The 22830-nt window shown below is 44.4% G+C and overlaps 1 protein-coding gene across 8 annotated transcripts in view; it reads right to left on the reverse strand.

Moving 5' to 3' along the window:
- Nucleotides 1–10162, reverse strand: part of PDLIM5 (PDZ and LIM domain 5) — a 142014-nt gene extending 131852 nt beyond the window's left edge. The window contains exon 1 of one of the 8 annotated variants that reach the window (XM_080368841.1): nucleotides 5367–10162. The gene's annotated coding sequence lies outside the window, so the exon portion shown is untranslated. Of the gene's footprint in view, nucleotides 1–879; nucleotides 1288–5366 lie in introns of those variants that run through there. The other 7 variants (XM_080368840.1, XM_080368837.1, XM_080368843.1 and 4 more) reach the window with 7 other exon arrangements.
- Between the last annotated feature and the right edge of the window lie 12668 nt (nucleotides 10163–22830).

Here is a 22830-nt window from a genome sequence, read left to right on the forward strand (position 1 = left end):
TTCTCACCCCCTCGACTCTGCCATGTCTGCATCTCCAGCCTTACAGACACACCGGGAAGAAACGGCAGACAAAGGAGGTCCGTTCGAAGTTTCATTTAACAAATTCCTTAAAACACGCTACAGCAACAGCTGAAAGTATCGCACCCACCAGCCCCGCTTCACGTGGGGAGAGCATTGCGCAAACAAACCAGCTAAGGGTGAAATTGTGCAATTTTCATTTAGATGATCAAACGCTTGGTGGATCTACCGCTGGAAAGGGGGATTTCAAAAGCCAGGCTGACACGCTCGCCTTCACCGCTGCCCGCCGGGGCGGCCAGGGAGCCCCCCCGCCCCGGGAAGGGGGGACGTGCCGGGGGGCGGCCAGCGGGTGACCCCCCGCCCAGGGAAGGGTGGCCGCGCCAGCACAAGCCCCCCGCGCCCGGCGGCTCCCCCTTCGCCCAGCTCCCCCGCCAGAGCCCTCTAAGTGCCCCGGAACGAGCAGCCCCACGGCTGTCGCAGGCCGGGGGAGCAGACAGCCCCGCAGCGCGCTGGGTCTCTGCCCACGGCACCCCCGCAGCCTCACGGAGCCCCGCAGGCAGCCCGGAGCGCAGCCCCATGGGTGCCACCGAGCCTGGGGACCGAGGCACTCCAGAGCCCCGTGCCCGAGCAGCCCCCCGCACCCCTGCACACTCGGCCCAGGGCAAGGAGCCCCGCAGGTGCCCCGCAGCCCAGGACAAGGCACCCCACGAGCGCTGCCAGGCGCTGCCCCCGCGACACTCGCGCCCCACCGGCAGCCCCGGCCGGGCGCTCTCCAGCCCGTGGCAAACCGCACGGAACGCTTCGAAGAAAAAAAAAAAAAGAAAAGAAAAAATAAATTAAAACTTTAAAACGCCGTCCAACCTGGGACTTTTTGCTCTCTGCCCCCTTTTTTCCCTTTTTTTTTTTGCCCGCCCGCCCCACCGCGGCCGGGCCGGCACTCACCCGGCGGCGCGGTGCAGGCGCGGAGAGGCGAGGGCACCCGCGGCGCGACTGCAGGCGGCGGCTCCGTCCCCCCGGTCTTGTTTTCACTTCCGTCCCCCGCCGCTCCTCCCCCGGCACGGCACGGCACGGCACGGCACGGCCCTGCCCGGCAGCGCCGGGACGAGGCGGCGGTGCGCAGAGGAGCAGGGGCTGGAAAGGCTCAAAAGCACCGTCCCCGGGCGGTCCCGATTTTTTAATATTTTTTTTTTTTTTAATAGGGACGCGCACACTTGGTCCCCCTTTTGCTTTACGCACATACAACTGAAGGCGCACCTGTGGAACGCGGTGGCGAGCGGGGAGGGGGTGCTGGGTCTCCCCGTGCCGCGCCAAGCCCCCGGCCTGAGGGCACGGGGAGGGGGGAAGCAGCCCCCCAAAGCGCCCCCCCTCCCCCCCCGTGTTTAATGTACAATCCCCTTAGCACAGCCCCAGGTAGGCTGCGACAGCTGCAGCGGCAGGGGACCCGACGGAAAGGGGGAGTTCGGTTTGCTCAGCGTGGTAACGCGAGGGGTGACGGGGGTGTTCTTGCCTCCCGGAGCACATCGAAGTGGGCGACAGCAGCGGGGCAGAAGAGCTGTTGGTTCAAGCTGAAAGGCGATGCTGGCAGGAGGACAAATGGCTGTGAATAAATTCGGCTCAGAAAATAGAAGGGGTCCGCCAGCCAGGAGGACAGGGAGGCTTCTGGCACAGCCAGTCCCTAGGAGCGGGTGCAAGAAATCACACTTGTTCTGAGGTGATGCTCAACCAGACGACGTTAGGCGATGCGTTACCTGCGAGCGGGTGCTGGTTCCCCCCAGGGCTGTGGGTCCAGAGCCCACACGGTCCCCACTCCCAGGCGGGCCAGGCTGCGGGAGCTGCCACCCGGCAGGGAGCAACGAGGCAAAGCGGGGCGGCCGCACCTGGGTGACATCGCGCTGCCCCTCACAGCACAGGGTCCTGCCACACCTCACCTGTGTCAAATGTCCTTACAAGTAAAAACGGCTGTGAAAGAAATGTGCATCTAGTTAACAGCACCTTAGCACTACAGTTTGAAGGACTTCAATCCCCTCTTCAAGCATGGGTTTATTGTGGTGCTGAAGATCGCTTTAAATTGTCCCTCATCACCAGCCGACACAATGCAAGGTCCTTATCATGGATGGTCCCATTTAAGAGGGAGGTACTGTCCCTTGCTTTGGTTGTCATCTGCACAGCCCAGAGCCAGTGCATGGCCCTGCTGTCCCCACACCTACACCGCCTACCCTGACAGGGAGCCCCTGGGCTGGATGCTGTGGCAGGAGACCCCAGCCCCAGGTGCCTGGGCCTGCATAAAACCAGGGCCTGTCCCATCCCCACAGCCCTAGATAAGCAAACCTGAACAGGGGTGTTTTAACATTATCCTGCCGAGCTGTGTGCGCCTTCTCAGTTGTCCTGACTAGGACAAATGCATCTCAAACCACCGGACAAAAAACCAAAAGCATCTAAACCCCGCACTAATGTAGCCAAACCACTCTTCTGGAAATCTGTCTTCTTTACGCTGCTCTTTTCCTATTAAGTATCTCTAATCAAGCAAAACTGAAAATCCCCATTACACACACAGACTTTCTCACATGATTTTAATCCAAGGAACTAAAAATTCCCCAACACAGGGATTTTTCATTGTGCCACAAGGGCTTTAGGTCACTCCCATGCTGTTTTATTTAATAGAGCAGAAAAAGCATCAGGACCCCACTCCCCAACGTGACTCATGTGACATCTCCAAGGTCGGCGCGTCCCTGTGTTGACTGCTTGGGTAGCGATCTGCTCTCAGCTCACCAGAGCACACAGCCAGTGGTCCTGCTTGATTTTGCACTAAATCACATTAAGGAAAAACATCTTTTTCCATTTCAGTTCTCCAAAAGCCTTCAGCTTTTCTTGTTCAAGGAGGAGCTTGCCCAAGCTACCTACACATGCAGCACCTCGACACTGCGTTGCATTAATTCATCAGGACTGAAGGAGAACTTGCAGGGAGACTTTTGCTGATAGGCATTGCAGCAGGTTTCACCCTTGGCCAGTCTGCATGTGCTCCACACCATGCCTGCCCCTTGCACTCAGGCCAGTGCCACTCCTAGATCAAGGCTGGCAGGCTTGTCTTCGCTTTTCTGCGGAGTGATCAGTTCATGACAAATGAATCTATTTTTCCTTTGCCTCCAGAGACAGAGCACAGAGTTAGAGGCAACTCACTAGTTGGAGATCTCTCCATTCTTGGTCACTTTTCAGATATTCTCCTCTTCCAGAAAAAGCTTTTCAGTAGAGCTGAATAGTGAAATAAGAGATAGTAAACTGAGCAAGAAATCTCAGCAGCAGGCAGAACTGTGGCCTGTCTGTTTTTCCTACCACCACTGCATTTTTGACAGAGCTTGCATTTTTCCCTCAGAACAAGGAAGGAAGAAATCTGGAAATTAATTAAATGCAGTAGTCAGCTAGCCATGCAGATACAGCCTATCTCAAAATTACTCAGGCACTTAAGACTTGTTTAAATGCTAATGAAATGCCTTAGGTGCCAGATAATGGGCACTGCAAAACTCTGACAGAGAATATCACCTGCGGTCCTGAAGTAGAAAAAAGGCACTCCTAAATGGAAAAAGCAGCCCATAAATTATGAACAGATTAACAATGCTCAGTAAAATGATTCTCAATTAAGCAGCAGTTAATCTAACATCAGCTTTCTGTGTGCTAAGGCACTGAGCTGCAAGCTGTGCTTTTAGTGGTTACTTTCACTTTTGCTTTTCTACCAGACTAAAAGCTAATGCAAATACTTACAGTCAGCATATAGCTGGAATTCAGCCTAAAGTAAGCATCTCTGTAAAAAGGTTAATGTGATTATAATCTATAGCCTAAAAGTTTATTTCCACTTCCAAAATAGCTCTCTGGCCAAACAATGAAATAAATCAGGTATGTTCCAAGCGTCTCTGAGAAGCAGGGGCTGCAGTCAGCTTTTGACACAGCAAGCTGGAAGCCCAGATTACCTCGAACAGGTATCGCAGAAGCACTTTCATTTTTCTGTTTATTGTTTTGTGGTTTGGGATGCTTTTTTGTTTGTTGTTGGTTTGTTTTGCTGGTTTTTTTCCGTCCCTGGTTTGGAAAGATACCCAGTGCTGAATTACATCCTCTGTCATACATCCTGTCCACCACAATAACTCCAGTTAGCTGAAAGACTTCCTTGCACAGGAGGAGTCAGCGGTGGGGCAGAGTGGCTCGCCAGGGGTCAGGATCCAGCCAGCTGAGCAGATACACCCACCCAATTCACTTTGGGTCAGCTTTGTCACCAAAAAAGCCCCATAGTCAAGTTTAGTCTTACTTGTCACCTCTTTTTTTTTTTTTTCTTTTTTTTTTGGTGCTTAGAGCCCTGTTCTTCCTCCAGCTGTGCTGCCCATCTTCACTTCTCATCAGCCTGTTTTTTCCACAGGGTGTGTTTTCTTGCATTACTGCTTCTGTAGCTGTTGCCCTCTCTGCCTGCAGTTCACCCACCATGTCGGTGGTCAGGCCACTGTTTAAGACCCTGGCTTTCTTCCAACTGAAACGTTAAGAGTGTTGGGCTTCCCATTTTAGCTAGTTAGCCATTAAAGCTCTTAATGTCATAAATGGGTTTATGGTCTTTTTTTGTATTCTGATTTCTTCTTTATTTTAACTTATCAAGCCTTCTTTAATTTTTCTCTATTGGTGCTTTTCTTTTTAAAGAAAAAGTAATATTTACCATTAAAATACTCCTTATTTATTATGGTCCCCAGAATCTTGGTAAATGGTATTAAAAAAGGAAATAAATGTATGCTATTACTGGACTCCTTTGTAGCAACTGAGTAGATGCATCCAGACCCTGGTCGTTCATCAAGAAGCTGTAAGCTAGGCAAATCTGGTTCATTCCCTACTTCTCAGGTACAAGCAGGACCACCTATGTGGAGGCCACAGCCCGTGCTACAGGTTAAACATTTCCTCCCTGCGAGTCCAAATCAATGAAACAGCTACTAAATCTTTGAATTCCAGGGAACACAACATGCCTTTTGAGGAACTCCAGGTTACATACTTATCATGTTAAATATGGCCCGTTTTAGGGACTGAATCCAATCTGAAGCTTCTCAGTACATCATAGCCTGGACAGCTTCATCCTCAGCCCTGCTGTGAAGCATTAGCCTCATTTTACAGATGGTGACCAGAGGCAATAAACATTTATACATGCAAGGAACTAACTGTCAAAGAATTGAAACCAGTTCTTCCAAATTCCTGTGCAGCTCCTAACTACCGGATTACCCTAGCCCAAGCTAACACAGCCCCCTCTGCTTCTTCAACCACAGTGATGCATGGGAAGAAAATACTAAAAAAAAATAAATAAAATAAAAATCAGACTTCACATTTACCATTCTTGACAGAGCCAAGCACGTTACAGGAGTAACGCCTTCAATCATCCACGCTCTTGCTTCTTGAAGTGAGCTGCCTGCTTAAATTTATTTTTCCTTAATGGCAGGGAGCAGTTAATGCAGAAATCTGTGGCTTGGTGTGGTTTAATTACAGTCCATCAGCTGCGCAGGAGGGGCTTGCTGAGTGATGTCTTTGAGTTACGTTTGACATATACCCGGAACACCAATTAAGTAGGGATTGGCAGGTACACAGCCAAACTTCCAGAGCAACCCTTGTGGTTATTTATGCTAATTCATGTCATGGGAGAAGAGGTGCAGCTTCACCTATAATCTTTTATGTAATATCTTGTCTTAGTAGGGAGGGAGCAGGTGCAAGCTGTGGCACGAAGAGTGCTTTGCCTGGCAGGTTGGGAACAGCCTGGCACACAGGCTTGGACAGACATCGCAGGAAGGGAGCGGGCAGTTGCCCGGCGTTATTCCTACTGGCACCACTAATTCACACCAGCACGGCCAATTCACACAGCCTTTTCACAAGGCAGGTCTTTCTGCAGTTCAGGCATGGGCACTCGGTAGATGCTGTTTGAGGCTCAGCCACCACAACCCCATGTCACCTTCAGCAAGTCAAAGCACTTCAGCCAGTTCAAGTGACTGAACTGGTACAAAAAGGAACATAATCCAACCAGTGAAATCCTGGTGCATCAACAGGTCTAACAAGTGCAAGACATGTGCAAGTGTCGGGAAATAAACTAAGGGCAAAAAAGAACAGAACATACCTTTCCTGTTGCGCTGACTTAACTGACCTGGATTTTGTAACTGTTTAGGTAAATCCATACAAAAACCTCTGCTGCAGAGAAACTGCTCCGGGACTTTGTAACCACCCCTAGAGGTATATTTCTCTGGGGAAAAAAAAATAAAACAAAATAAATCAACCATGAGAGCAGTAAGATCTGAGAAAACATCAAGGAAATCTTATTTTAGCTGCTGCCCACAAAAAATAATAAAGCAGCTAACAGTTATTCCCATAGTAAATAAAATACTTCTAATTTTTACTGACAGAGGAGAATGGGGAGAAAAAAAAACCCCGAACCACCAGAGAATATTTATACACTTTAAAAATTTGGACAAAATTTGCACACAACAGTGGCATATTTACCTGTGCATTATGTTACAATGATTTATTTATGAAAACACCTGTTCCTTGTTGGCTTTGCAAGGTTGGCTGCCACATAGACACAGCTGGGTGTCAACAGCAGAAGAATGAAACCTGCATTGTGCCAGTATTTTTGGCTGAAACACCATACATAAATGAAGACAAGCAGGAGGAACAAAAAGGACCATAGGCAACGAAGAGCATCCCACATCCCTAGCTGGTAATCAGAAACTGTCACCTCTCCATGCGCTCCCCCCCGGGTGGATCCAGGAGTCACACAAACATGAAGTGTCACAGAACCCAAGCCTCAGCCTTTCCCTCCCCAGGGAGCTATAGCTTTTCTTCCCAATTGAATTTACATCTTAAAAGCACTTGTGCTTTTCTGGTCCCAGCTGTTCCCATCCAAAGGCTGTCCTTGCCTCTGTTTGTTTTAATGGCCAGCAACCTGCTTCTTATTTCCAGACTAAGTTTAGTCACAGACAAGTTTAAATAGTTATTCTCCTTCACCGCTGCTTCACTCCTGGGTATTTTTAGATGGAAATCATATCCCCTGTCAACCTTCATTTTCCTGGGCTGAACAAGTTGAGCTTGCCTTGCCTCCATTTGTAAGGAAAGATCACGGCATTCCTGGTGATCTCAGTAGCCTTTCTTTACACCTGTTCAGATTTGTATTTTTCTTGGACATGAGACATCAAAACACAGCGTCCTGAGGACACTTTACCAATGTCATCTTCTGTAATGGATGTGGTGTTTCCACTGGAAACATCTCATTTGACATGTCCCAGAATGACATTTCCTTCTTCTCCAAGGAACATCACATCAGTGCTCCAGACGTACCAGAGAGTTGCTCAGTTGATTTATTTTCTTCTACTTTTCCTCCATTTTCAGCTTGCTGACAAGTAATCTCTGTATGTGAGCTTTTGTCGTTTAACTTGATTGCTAAATTTAACTTGATTGCATTTTTGTTCTTCCCATAGTACTTTTCAGATCTTGCTGCCTCCTAATTGTGCCTCCCAGCTTTCTGTCATCCACAAATGCCATCAGCAAACTTGTAGTTTTTGTGCCTAGTTTACTGATGAAAACATTAAGCAGGAATAATTACAAGAACTTTGAATTTTATAACCATATATTTATATAATTATATATATTTAAGTATATAAACTTCATTAACTACCTTTCTGCCTGGTACTTCTTGTTGTAGTATTACCTGCTGCGCTCTTCCTGCTCACCTTGCGTAAAAACTGTGGCGCCAGCATGAGGATGAGAGCAGGACATCAGATGCTGTCCTAAAACCTAGACAAATGGGATCTGACACATTCCTTTTGTTTATAATTGCATTGACAAAAGAAGCTGTGAGGTCAGTCCGACATGAGCTGCCCTTGAAAAGCCCTAGAAGCCACGCTGGGAGGAAAGTGCAGAAGTGTCACAAGCACCATCTGTAGAGATATTCAGACCAGAGCTAGAAGGAGTCAAAGGTCACTCAGATGTCTGACTGAAGAAGGAAACAGAGCGAGCCAATATTAAAATACAGAGACATTTCACAATGTCATAGACACAAAATGCTTTCATGCCAATGTTGGCAAGGCAGCAGAAGCAGAAAACTTATTAGTGTCATAGAATCACAGAATGGTTTGGGTTGGAAAAGATCTTGAAAGGTCATTTAGCCCAACCTCCCCGCAAAAAAGCAAGGACATCTTGAGCTAAATCAGGTTGCTCAGAGCCTCATTTGTTTCAAAAGAAGACAGGGAACAAAAGAAAGATGGGAAATATAGAATTTTAGAGTTTGTTTTAGGCTGTTAAAGCAAGGGTAAGAAACTCTTTTACACAGATTAAGGAAAGAGGAAAGGAAAGAAAAAGCTGTTATTGAGAGGCAAGTATCTTTCATCCATGTTTCACATGACAAGGTGGTGGCCTAACATGGGTAAATCAAAACTTTGGAAATCTGCGTTATTCTCTGAGAGCTTATTTATATAGCCACCCAAGAAAAACATATCAGCCAGTTCCTGTAGAGGCTGGACAATATACAAACACCACAAGTGAAGCAGGACCTAATGCAATTGGCTTTACGTGCCGCCTTTGCATTCCACAGCATCTGTGCAGCTACAGGTGGGATGTTTAGCCAGATTAATCAATCTAGGGATAAACAGGAGCTGACAGTACTTTGGAGGACCATGAAGTGTCTGCAAAATATTAGCTGTGCACAGGCCTGCACTTTCCTTCTCTTCGGATGAGGACAGCCCTGCAAAGCACAGTGATAGAACCCTCTCATTCTCCGAGTTTTCATTTTAAGAAAATATGACAGTGACGGGAGGGTGGCATCAATCACCTTTGGCATGGTGTACATGTGGAGTGCGTGACCCGGGGTGCACAGCAGTAGCTGTGGTGCCTGTGCTACATGATAGAAACATATATTAGAGACTAATTAAAGCAACAGCTAGAAAGCTGGTGGAAGGGGGTGTGTGTGTGAAGTGAAAATGGGAGGGCAAAGAGTGAAAAGTTTTAGTTAGCCACCACCCATTGCCTCTAAACTTGTGTTATTTCTAAAAATACAAAAGCAGAAAGCCAGCAGGGAATGTTGATGCCTGTAGAAAACTTTCAGCAAATAAAGGGCCATGCCAGTGCCCGGTGTAAAACCGAGCCTCCTGAGCACCAGGATCGAATCAGACAGCCCTGTCCTAATGCTACTGTTCAGCTCCACCATCAACTTGACCGAAACTTCAAAGCCTGATAAAATCAAGTAGAAACTTTCTGTGGCTCCAGGTCCTAAGTTTAAAATTGGCACTGGGCTTTGTCTCGCATTTCACCTCTTCTCCAGCCCTGTAGCTCGATACCCCTTGTTAGCCCGCCTGGGATGGTTTCTGCCCATCTCTCCAGAGAACATTTGTCACCCAGGACTGCTCCAGCCCCTGCTTATTTTGTGGAGAAAGAATTTTGGCAGCAATTAGCTGAAGTGAGTTTGTGGACCTCCGGCCTGTTTGTCTGACCTCTGGAAGTAGGTGGCTAATTCAAGGACAATGGAAGCTGTCATGTTACCTGTTTCCAACATGAAATCAATCAGGGGAGAGCGGGAGTGAAGTCAGCCTTTCTGTTTTGATAAGGGGGTGGCCAAAGATCTCTGGAATGAGAGGCACTCCAGCAGCCACCCGGCCACAGGGACGCCTGCTATTTATACACCCAGGGGGCAGGGCTGGGGAACAAAGTGGTTCTTCTGCTCCCATTTTATTTTTATTTGCCTGAAACTGAAGGGGAAGGGCATAGCTTTTATCTTCCAGAAGCATACACGGGCAATGTTCTTTTTTTCCCCTTTTTGGGTAAAAAAATAAAATAAAATAAAATAAAAAAATCAGTATAGCGTCATGTTATATGTCTAAATATTGTCTCAACTTTCAAAACCATAATTGCTCTAAAGACAACCTTTTATAAAAAAAAAAAAATTAATCCTGTATCACATGTAATGATGATGTACCTGGTCTGTAAGCCACACATCAGCAAACAGAAGACCGCTTCACTCAGGAACCAGTTGCCTGAACAACACAGGACAGGGACAGCAAAGCAGAACAGCTGAGAGAGACATACAAGGCATGCACTGGTTTGGATTTTAAATGACAAAAGTAAAATTAACAGTGTTTTGTAGAGTTTAATTCACATGCAGAACTATCTTTGGGACTCATGATACACATGTTTATGCTAAGCCTCATTGGAACCAGATCCAAATCATCCCAAAGGCTGGGATTTGTCAGACCTACCTGAGACATAATTTACACACATTGCAGTGATTTTTCCTTTGAGGAAGAGAGCAGTAGCACTTAATTTCATCCAGAAGTGCCCTTTTTTGTTGAGATAAGCCACAAGAAAGTCACATCCAATTGTTCTGTGATAAATATGACAGAAAAGAGTCTTTGGGAAAAGAAGCCTAGCACAAAACCCTAGGGAACACTAATTGTAAGCTTATTTTAAGCATCTTGCATGGTCTGAATAGTTTACAAGGCTGTTCCAGTTGCTGAGAAGTCAGAAGTCTCAGTAATAAAGACCCTTGGGAAACTGATCCATCAGTTTTACAAGTTTACAGCACTGCTGGAAAAGGGCCAGCGAGCTGGTCCCTGGAAATGAATGAAATATTTCTGTATTACCTCATATAGCTTGCCACACCGTAGTAGCTGAGTAACTTGCAAGCGTTACTGCATTCATCATTGCAGTATCTGAATAATCCAGGGAAGTGCAAGCATAAGCGGCGATAAAAATAGTTTCACTTCTCCTTTGTGGGCAGGGTTTCCATGATTCCTAGCCTAGAAGGGAAAAATCTCCTCAAAAAGCTTCCTTCTATAGGACACAACCCAGACCCTGGCACTGGAGGCTGCCCCTCCCCAAGGCAGGTTGCTCTCCCATCCCACCCACCCCCACCCCCCGCCCCGCATGCTCCCAGGCCGGCTCTAGCAGGGCAGCAATGCTCACCTAACCTCAATTCCTGTTTCTCAGTGGACTAACCACTGGATTAATGACAATTTTGTGGGGAGACAGAGGCACACACAAGAATCGTCAGATTAGGCTTTGTGGGCTGGTTTCTCTCATCCCACAAACCATGTGGATTGAGACATGAACCAAATGTGTTGCAAAGGGCATTTAGGACCCATAAGAGCTTTTCATTAATAGTTACATGACCTATAGCTTAGGCCTTCTCATAGATTATTACCACTATGTTATTTTTAACACTAGCAGTCACTGGGTATACATCTATGTTTTCAAACAAAAGCATGGCTCCAGCCCAGAGGCGTTTTGCAAAACAATTTGCTGCTCCTTCCCCCTCCACCTCCTCTTTTCCTTCCCTCTCCACCCATAAAATTTACATCCACATTCAGTTATCTCTGTTTAGCTGACAGGAAGGGCAGAAGAAAAAAAAATGATGATGGATTTAAGAAAATAACACATCGTGCGTGCAGCACATAAATACCATAAAACACTTCAAAGTGCCATAAGCCAATACGTGTACTAGGAACAGGATAATCAGATTTATTTCAAAATAGCTGCTGTTAGAAGAAAAAAATCATTGCAGAGAGAACAGAGCACATTTTCCATGTCTCACCAAAACTTTTTCAAAAATAATGCCTCTAACCAGCTCAATTTACAAGAGGGAAAACAGCATGAGAAATTACTTTTTTCCTTCTTGCACAAATCAGAACTTGACTGCCGAGAACAATACACCCCATCCCGCAGGGGTAACCTTACAGCCTTGGGCGCTCTGCTTGAAATGCCTCATAAAGCAAACAAACCCTTCTGGAATGAGCCACCTCCTTATCTATTCAGCAAGAAAGGAAGAGGTAAGGGATGAGTGATGGCAGGAAACTCAAATTTCATTCCAGTGATTAATTCTGACCAGCCTTTCATTCCTGTTGCTGGAGATGCAAGCACTTAAAAGGACCACAAAGCCAGAGACAAATGTAGACAGCTCCTTGTAAGGATGAGAGAAGCTTTCTTTTTGGCAAACAAACATGTTTCCACTGTTGTTCAGTCATCAGGATCACCAGACAGAGGGTGTGGGCTTATGGTTTTTCTTTTTTCTGGGACTGTCTAGCCAGACTTTTGCATAACTTCCCCCACCCTGCCTCACTGACCTCTCTGCATCCATCTGCACAACTTTTGTGTTCTGGCTGACCTGATGAGTGATTCCTTAGATCAGCTGTGTCAGCAATGCCTTATCCCCATGTAGGTGCACCACTGGTCCAGGGGCTGGGGTGGGTCCCCACCATCGCAGGGGACAGCTCATCACCAGAGCCAGCTACTCATGCTGAAGCAGCCTTGGGCAAGGTGGGCACACCAAACTGTGACTGCCAAAATTATGGACATTTTAGCAGGCAGAGATTGCAATCGATTGCTTGAGATGGTGTTAGTAAGGTCTGACTTAAGAGAAAACGTGTGGGGAAAAAGGTGAGCTTAACAGCCACATGTAGTTATTGCAAGCCAAAAAATATGCAGGACTGTAAAGTAGCTTTTCATATGATAGAGGTAGATACTGACGTGAAGGAAAGATAGGACAAAATTAATCATATTGGCTAAAAATAAGTGCCGTAGAACTCACTCCATACCTCTCCTGGATAGAAGAATCCCTTTGCTAGACTACAGAAATGCAATAGATTTTATCTCCCTGCACTTCAGGAAACTATCAGATATAGGACTGCTTGGGAAACTATTAAACAAAGTGCAGGAAATGGGGATGTCTACAAAAAAAAAAAAAAAAAAAAAAAAGAAAGAAGAAAGTTGATAAGAAACTCCTAAATGATGAATTTCAAAGAAACGTATGAGTTTTTGAAATAACGTTGAGAAGGGACATATGGGGCAGCGGGAGGGCTTTGTGCAGTTACTCAGGGTAAGTTTTGGAACAGAAAGTGCTATGTATCCCATTAGTTGCACTAATGCAAAAAATCTGCTTTCTCCCTTTTGATGATAAATAACTAGGGGGGTATTCTTAACTCCGACATAGAGTGGAATAAATTAAGGCTGGCATTAGCAGCCTTGCAAGACTAAAATCCTGGAACAAACTTCAGAGCAGCTGGGACAAGGTAACCTCACTGATTTTTCTGGATGGCATTTATTCTTTTTACAGAAGACTGTGTGGTATGAGCATAATAGGAGACACAAGCTGGCTTGCTGTAGGAGAAATCAAATTCAAAGAAAATGCACTGTGAGTTCTCCACCTGATCTAATACAAGTAGTTCCTCTTCTCACCCCTAGACAAAATTCTTGACTTAAGTGTAGTTTCTCAAATATCTTCAGTTTTTTCCAAGTAAGAGCAGCCTGGCCCTTCAAACTTACTGCTACCTCCTCATTCTGAATCAGAAAGAAAAACTACTGAACCTGGAAAACAGTTTCAGCTGTTCATTTCAGCCTGTGCCTTTGATGATTGCTGGTCAACCTCTTCATGGCTGGATGTAGCTTGTGAACCATGACTTGGTCCCTTCGGCCTCAGGGAGCATTTCGCTCTCTTAAACATCTCCCTTCATGTGTTGAGACTGACAAAGGGTTGGTGTCTACTGCTAGTTGTGATGCAGGTTTGCTCTTCAGGAGCGAAACTGGGAGCTCCTCTTTTCACACAGCCTTGCAACTTCCCAGTGGAAAGATGCAGTTACTCTCATCAGTGAATTGGATTTTTTAAGGCCAAGACAAAAAGTCTGACAAATACTTTGTTGGCTGCTTTGATATCATTCAGACTGCAGGCATTGATAAAAATAAAACCTATTGTGTCTATTATTAGGAATAATAAAACACACTTGACCTTTATACTCATTAATCAGTTTTGGGGGACAGCTGTTTTCAGAGAGGAATGGCCTTGAATAATTTTGCATTTTCACCTTGCCTTAAAAATTTGTGATATCGAACATAATCTTTAATCCTTGAAACACTTTAAATATCAGGAATAAATTATTAGTTTATGGCTTTTGCCTCTTCCCCATATCTTTGGGAAGTATCAACTTCTCTAGCTAAGGGCAAGATACAGGACGTACCATTCCAGTAGCGGTCGTTCTTCACATGCAGCTTTACTCCAATGGCTAGAAACCTGGCTTGACCCTAGCTAAATTAAAAGGAGGAACTAAAACAAGCAGGAGTTTTAATAAAAGTGACATTGCATCAGGTGCTGAAACTTTCTGGAGCAGCTAAAGTTTGCAAACAGAGTCATGGATTTTGGCAAAGCACTGGCATGCTTTGATGAGGTCACCAAAGGTGTAAAGTGACCGCAAGACATTGTATTTGATTATCTCTTAGATTTATGGAGGATTTGCTTGCTTGGAAAGAATTTGTAGAATGATTGGCATACACAATTTGTGTAAGCTAATGGCATTAGATTTTATATACAGTTCTATTTATATACAAACTGGGGGTAGTTTTGCTTCTTGATCTAAGTTCATGGTAGTAGGCGGGGGGGGGGGGGGGTGTGAGTCTTCATTTGCTGCTTGCACGTTCATTTGGACACATCTCCACAGCCAATGCCAAACCATCCCACAGCAGAAGGGCATCATTTTACTCCCACTTAAGATTGCCAGAGACCTCTAGTCAACAACCACCAGGGCAATAATGGCATTGGCCAGCAAGGAACCAAACAAGATTTATGAGTGGCCTTTATGTAATGGACGCAGAAGACTTTGTGTACCTTTTTTTCTGATAATAGCCTACCTACCTGACAAAAGGGATTGAATAGAGAAATAGTTGTAGAATCTTAGTGCTTTAAAAAAATATCTTCTAGGCTCTGAGTGTTTATCTCTTTGCAGGCCCTCATTTTTCAGTTCCACTCAAAGGCATGTTTAAGCTGTGTACATATATGTCCATACATTTCCTAAGGCTTACAGTAAAAGCCAGGAAAAAAAGTATCCAAGATATGAAGAGGACTGGGTGGGGTTAGTCTGCTGACATTAATTTATAAGCCCTGTTCCAAAGGACAATTGTCTCTTCCAAAGGTCTCACCACCAGCCCCAGGGTCTGGTGAAAAAGGGATTGAACAAAATCCTCCCTTTTCCCATAGGTATTCCTAAAAAAATGAAATGGATCTTGAGCACCTTTGAAGGTAGCTAACTGTTTTGTTCCCTCTGCAAATGAGTAAAGCTACACCTGAAGGAACAACCCAGCCTATCTCAGCAGAGGCAGAGGAACAACAGCAAAAGGCTGAACACAAACAATTCTTTCTTTAGAAGGGCATTGCTTACTAGAAAAATGACGAGAAAGGAGGAGGATCGTGCCATAGGGGCTTTTAGATTTTTTCTTCTTTGTTTTTAAATTCTAGAGGAAACAGTTTCATAAGAATAGGAACAACTTAGGGAGGGAAAGGGAAACAGAATGAAGATGGGGAAGCAGATGCGAATCGTAGAAACAAAGTCTCTTACCTGCATGCTGACTGTAGGGGTGGAGAAGAAGACATCACAGGGTTTCTAGGTGAATTAGTCAGATTCACTCCACTGCCCGTTGCTCTCTAGCCAGGGCACCTAAATAAGAGGCAACACTGTCATGGCTGTAGATAGAGAATTCAGAGCAATAGAAATAAAAAAAGTTTATTCCAGCTACATTTAAAGGAGAAAAAAATGGCTGAGAAAAGGTTGAGCTAATGCATCTCATAGGCCCACAATAGCTGTCGTGCATCTCTTGTTTTAAGAGTGATTTGTAAGGCACCTCGTTAGTTAAGGACTGTTTTGAGAGCTGGATCAGAGATGGAGATAGGGGCAAAGAACTGGAAAAAATGGTCTGCTCTACAACGAAGGACAAAATGTAAACAGCAAAGCATGATTTCTTGCAATCCCTCTTTCTCCAGAAGCACTGACCTTCTCCCAAAATTCACTCTGTTGTGGACTTTCTCTCAGGCTTTGTGAAGTGCAGAAAAATCCGAAGTGGAGAAAAATCAGTTTCTTCATCAGATGGGGAGGAAAAATTGCTGTTTATAAACATTTTAATTAGGAAGAGGTTACAGAAACTCGATGCTAACTGTAGAGTGTGACACAGGATCATGTCAGCTAGCTCTGTTCTACATGGCAGTCCTATTCCCAACAGGGTTAACTCAAAACCTGCTTCTCTGCTTAACCATCATAGAAAGCTATTTTATCATTTGCGACTCTCTAAGCTTTATTTTGCCAATTTCTATTTACGGCAGCATTCTCTCCCACATATGCTGCCATCTCCTCTTCTTACAGCTAATTCCTCATGTGCTGTAATTTCCTGAATGGCTTCTTGCTTTTTCATGAGTTAAGTCTATTCTTCTTACTGTCTAATCCAGGATTTGTGCCAGTCAGCTAAGGGGAACTGGACTAGTTCATACATTTACTTTTCAGACTCTGAGAAGAGAGTATGCTTTAGTTTTGTAGATGCTAGACTAGATTTTTGCCTAAATATACATCTTAGTTTTATAGATGTCACCACCTGAGGTGCACTTTTACAGAGGAGGTCTAAGATATTGCCCAAGCCGGTAAGGGAGGCAAAAAGGTTTTCTTCTAGCCCAGAGCACACGCTCTCTTGTGACATGTGATGTTATAGAGGTTTTTGAACCTAAATTATGGCTAGACTGTGTGGGTGCCAGGATTTGGAAGTCTCTAGTGACACTACACCTGACACCTCAAGAACTTAATGGAGGATCTGGAGCGTCTGTGGAGAGTTTAATCCCTAAACACAAACAAATGAAACTCCCTCATTCCTAGCTGCTCAGAGAGTGGATTCCTCCAAAAGAAAATAAAAATCCTAACTACTTAGAATGTACTGAACAAACTCTTGTATTTAGTATTAATAATACACATACATGTCTAGGAAAAGAAGTGGAAAACAGATAAAATTCCTTTTCTCCTTTAGAAGCTTGTTTCTTTCTGACTGCCACCTCTTTCTTTCTAATCTTAGCACTGGAGGTAACTGGGAGGGAGAGAAAAGAGAAAGGATCATTATCTAGAATGAAAAAAATGGCCACCTCCTTGCCGTCAAAAAAAGCCCCCCCTTTTCTTCTCTGGGATTTGGAGGACTCAGCAGGGGACAGTGCAGTCAGAGCAGAGGCAAAAGGAGATATATTTTTTTACCTGAGGAGCCTTAACCTCTTTGAAAGTTGCTGGGACAGCTTCAGCTCTTTGCATTTGTCCCTGTTCTCTTTGTAATTTTTATAGGTTTGGGTTCTGTTTTGTTTTTTGTTGTTGGTGGTTTTTTTTTTTTTTTTTTTTTTTTTTAATCAGGGGGTTTAGTGAGTTCGCTGCTCTCTTTGGCAACACAAAGCTCCTCTCAGACCAGGAGGCTGGGCTGTGCAGGTGCACGGCTGTTCACCTCAACGACAGAAGAGAGCCTCTCTGAACAAGGTAATTCCCGTTTTATTTTAGGGACACAGTGCTGCAACAGGGAGAGATTTGGGCAAAGATGAGAAAAAGCAATAGAGAGAGAAGAAAAATAAAATCCTTGGTAAGATCTAACTGATAACTAGAAAACAAATAAATGGAAAATTCTATTTCACTTGGTATTTTAATAATGTTTTCATTCTTCATAAAAGTAGGCTTTAAAAAATAGCTTTCTATGCACTAAAAATCGGACCTAATCCTGACATGGTTTTTACTGGATAACCTGGACTCTTGGCTAGACTTGTCTGGGACAGGGATTTCAGAAACTCTTCCTGGCTTTCCTATAATAACGCATCACGATCTTGGGCAAGCCCTTTAGCAACAGCATTGCTGTGGGTTCGCAAGTGCAGATGTCCCTGCTGGAAAAAGAAACCTCGCTGATGACACCTAGTGTTTTCCCAAGTCACAGCCGAGACGACTTTAACGGGTACCCCAGGGGTCGGGTGGGCAAAATTGGAGTTTATACCCAGGGGCTTACTTTTCCACAGCCACGTCCATGAAGGATAGCTACAGAAACAAATTCACTGTCATCATGTCAGCAGGGAAGGAGCCCGAACCTCAAAGAATTCACATCTGCTGACACAGCACAAACCCCCACCGATTACAGGCTTTGCCACTCTCCCCAGCAGCCTGGCAATTAATTCTTCTAGAGGATGTCTGTGCAAGGAGGTTTACTTGTCTGAAAACCAAATCACAGACTCAGATAGAGTAACATGCAACTGCCAACTTTCCAACTTCGCTGTAAACCCGTAACAGCATCTAATAATAAAAAACACGGGGTGCAAGAAGTGGTTTCTACTGATCTTCAGTAGGAGAAATGGACTTCTGACTGTGGATGTATAATGAGCCTCAGAACAGAAACTTCCCTTTTTATTCATTTGAAGCAGTATAATGAATTTAACAGTGAGCACTTTTAGCAGCAGTATGCAACTGTGTTTCCTGACAGGGCCTATTTCACAGCTGTACAATAGCACAGTAGAAAAAAATTTGGAGTCAGACTTCTCAGCTGATGTGAAGCACTCAACATCAATATCACAATACAAAGTCCAAAAGCACAGCTAGGAAAAAAATCAGATTGGGTGCAAGCCTGTCATACGCGAGTCCTGCTGGTTCCTGCCAAGCAGTAAGTGGAAGGTTTTGCTGGTTGTGAGGAACACGGTGTAAAGTCACACACCTTTGTTTCCATCTTCCCCCTTTGGGCAGGCAGAAAGCCCACCAAAGAGCCAAACCAACTGAGAGGATCATGAAAGAATGAAAGAGCAAATGAGTTTTCCCAAATCTCTTAATCCTCAGACACCAGACCAAACAAACAGGACCAGTCACATGCATTGCAAAAAGCCAGTACCCAGACTAATTCCTGCACGGTTACAGACAGTGGATAAAGCTTTACAACCTTTTTTTTTTTTTTAAAAAAAAAAAACAATCAAAAACCAAAACCAAAGAAAAGCACTGAGACCAACTGAAAAGGGAAGAAAGCAAATTTGTCCTTGCCTTGTACTGTTGCACACAGCATCCAGTAAAATTCAGCTTAGGTCTACAGATCTTGAAGGCAAGGAAAGAAAGATACAGAATCACATGTGGGAATGCAGATGCTGAGAATAAATCAGCAGAGACATTTCAATAGAGGTACAAGACTGGCAGAGCAAGGCATTGGCACAGCCTCTATTTAACAAATGAATTGTCAGGGCAGCATATTTCTGGGAAAGCTTTTGGTCGTTCCTTTCTCACCACTCCCCTGCACACTGCGTGAAGCGATGACTGAGTATTTACAGCCTGGCCGTGTCAGGGGGGCTGACAGTCTTGCTGATTTAAAACATAGTTCTACTAGGAAAAGTGACTCTGTGAACGATAACCTCATGGCTTTCTATTTATTGCATCTCACTGATTTCCAGATCAAGTGAACTGGAGGGGGGGGGAATAAATTTACAAATCACTCAGCCAGATTGGGTTCTGTCTTGTTACCCATCAATGCCAATTAACAACCTCTGTCTTTTCTCATAACTGAGCAAATCCAAGCTGAAAGGTTCAGTGTAGCTTTTCTACTTTTGCCGTTTAAATGTGAGAGATTACTCTCTCCAGAGCTCCCTTCCCTGCAACATACAACTCTTCCTCGGCAGCCAGGTGCCCTGGACCTCTGCCTCAAAGAAGAAATGCCTCAGGGTCTCCCCTCCCAGATAGCAGAGGAGAGAGAAGGGGATGCTGTACCTGCTCAATTCTTTCTTATGTAAAGAAAAGTGAACTTTAGGCACAATTTTAGTGCATGTGTTCCCCTCTATTACATTTTTTTTAAGCTCTCCTCCTCACTCCAAACTGTCCTTTACACTTGAAACACCCATCGCTCTTTTACCTTAGTCCTGCTCTGCTAGACATATATGTTGCATGGCAACATAAATCATTAATAACTCCATCAAAGTACATGGAATCAAGCCAGTAGGAGAAAAAGAATAAACAGTCCAATTTTCCCCCTATTAATCTGGCCCATGTGTTCTCCATTTTCTTTTCCATTAGGCAAATAGCCACTGAGTATTCAATGCTGTATAGAATATCCTGCAAAAATGTAACCAGGCAGCTTAGTTCAGCTGCTCAGATCGTGCAAGGCCATCAGCATTTTAAGACTGCCTCTCAATTTGCTCTGGATCAAACTCTAAGGGGGCTGCAATTTCATGGACCAGGACTAGAGCTGGCCACAGAAATGGTTTTGTTGTTTTTTCTTTCATTCCGGTTTTGCACAAAAAAAAAAAAAAAAAAGGAAAAAAAAAGGAAAAAGAATGCAGAAAACTGTATTCTGAAGAGATTTTTCAGCTTTGTTTTCCATCAAAGCAGAGAAGGCTGGATTTTCTGTTGCATATTTTCTTCCTGCTCTCCCCCTTCACTCTGCTACGTGGCCCAGAGATCCTTTTCCATCAGTTCACTTTGTAATGCTGCAGCTTTTCAAAATTTGGCTATGTTTAGGAAAGTGTTGGAAAACAGCAAAAGGAAAAATGAAAAAAAGGAAGAACTGCCAAGCCATAGATGCAATTGACTGTTACCTTCAGTAAGGAAGCGTGGAAATCAAGGAGGAATGCTTTTAATATGTAACTACTTCCTTTAGAAGAATTTCATGAGAACTGGGAGGCAAACGATCCATATAAAGCAAAGCTTTAGCATGTTTAAGGAATCTCGGCTCTGCTTTCTCACAGGAAGCTGAACTCAAACTTTGACCTCCAGTTCCTCCATCTCTCAGCTTTAGGTAACAGATGGGATCCTGAGACACTTTTGGAGCAATGTTTCCATATTTACCAGTTAAAAATGGAAAAGAAGGGAGCTCTGGTAATCCCCAAGGAAATACTGCTTCTCTTTGGGCAATATGTTTGAAAAATTGATTATATTAAAAAAATAAATAATAAAATTCTGGAAGACCACAGTGCAGAACCAGGAATTTGATGTCAGCTTTTACACAGCCACTATCAGTTCTCCTGCAGGTCGGAGCACATGAAACTAGGAGCAGAGTGACAAGCACCACTTCAAAAATGTCTGTTTTTAGAAGACTGATTGCACTTTAATTAGCACATAGCTTGTCTCTTGATAAACCCCCTTGTACCTCTAAGCACAACTAATGGTGAGCTGCAGCCTCTCCCAGAAAAAAATAAAAAAACACAAACAAACCTGAAAGCAATTAGTGGAAAAATGAGTAAGTATTATTAATAGTTACATTTTCTGCACCTACTGTTTCAGTGGCAACTCCTGCTTCTATTTCATCCATTATCCTCTAGCAGCATGATGGGTGGCCATGAATACTGATCAGACTGGGATTTTTTTACTGCACTGAAAAATCCATACTTGCTGGCAGACGGAGTGGCAGAGTATCTTGTCTGCCTTTTTATAAACTTTGTTTATCTATCTCCTTCATCTGCCCTTTGTCTCCCCCTCCTCACTGCCAGCTTGCTGCCCATTGGTAAGATTGCAACCATATATTAACGCCGGCAAGAATATGGTAATGGCATCATAAGTGGCAAGACAGCCTTGACAATACACATCAATTACTGGGATGCATAGCGTGACAATAAAGGAGCATCTTGATTAAAAGCTTAATTTGCCTATACATCTCACAGTTACTGACTTATTAGTAGCTTCTTATATTACTGTTAGGATTTCAAAGGCATGTATTCAAAGCCACAGCAGAAAAAAATAAATGTATTTTTTCTTCGTTTTAAGACTTAATATGTTTTCATTATAATTTTCTCCCAAGCTGCTTTGTAGCACCAAGGTTGTTAGAAGCCAGTTTTCTGCTTCTTGCTGGCTGCAGCAAAAGTTATCATCAGCAGTGATTTTTGCGGAAGAAATTCAACTCGCCTATCATCAGCAGTTCCTGTAATTGCAGGTATCTTATTTTCACCTGGTAGCCAGCATCAAGCATTTTTGAATCCAGGTATAAATAAATAACATTCAGGTGTAATGAAGTACCAAGGTCCAGGGAACAAACTGGAAAACAGTGCTGGAGTTTTTTTTCAAGCCCCATAGTTGTAGCTTATGAGTATCTGAGACTGAAAGAACTACTACACCTCTTCAGTATCACCTACGCTAATAAAGGCAGCTGAGAAACCCCAGAGATGCTTCTTGTACAACAGAAAAGGGGCTCAACTACAGATGTGTACTGGAGATTTTCTCCTGGGGAAAAGAGCTCTGTAACCTTTTAGCACCATTTTTGCTGGGCCTCAGGGCGATAAATCCTAGTGGGAGGAGGAAGGCGTGAGGCACAGCGCGAGAACAGCAGAGGCTCCTGCACCCCCAGGTCCCCTTGCTGCCTGCACTGAGTCACCGAGGAGGGGGTGCCAGGGCTGTGATAAAACACCAGTCCATGGTAAAATGACCTACAGCGTACTGCTCAGCCAGACAGAGCACCCGGGAGAAATCAGCCCCTCCAGCAAACTCTTCCTCCTTGCATCAGTTGAGCATATAAATGTATATAAGCATGTGAAGGCCACGCTGGCAGGCCCGTCCTTAGGCTGCTGCCGGCTGGAGGGGTGCTATCTGCAATCACGTTATCTGCCCCCTCAAATCTGCATGTTCTTTTGAATCTTTCTTTGCAGCATATTTGAAGGATTTCTCGCTTGTCACATCTTATTTTGTTCACATTGAAATACTCCATTATTTATTTCTTGTCAGAACACAGAGAAATAAAAAGAAGTCTTACCTGACTCAGCTGTTTCTTCAAACCCTTTCTCCACAGGGCTGCCCCTCCCAGCCCCAATTTGTAAGGGGAAGCAAAACCACTCTGGTGTTGCCTGACATTAACTTGAGACACTTGCCATGGTGGCAGAGCTCTAGAAGAACGCCTGAAAGGAAGGCTCAAGAGCAAAAACTGTGAATTATTTTCCAAGTTACCCTGCTGTGCCAGTTTTAGGCAGTTTTCATCCTGCCTCCCTTTATTTTGCACTTGCTTCTTACGCACTGTGCTCCCGCTTGCTGCTCTCATCTGTGCAAGTCTTCTAAGTTT

Source organism: Falco punctatus (assembly GCF_963210335.1).
Source record: "Falco punctatus genome assembly, chromosome: 1".
Lineage (NCBI taxonomy): Eukaryota > Metazoa > Chordata > Aves > Falconiformes > Falconidae > Falco > Falco punctatus.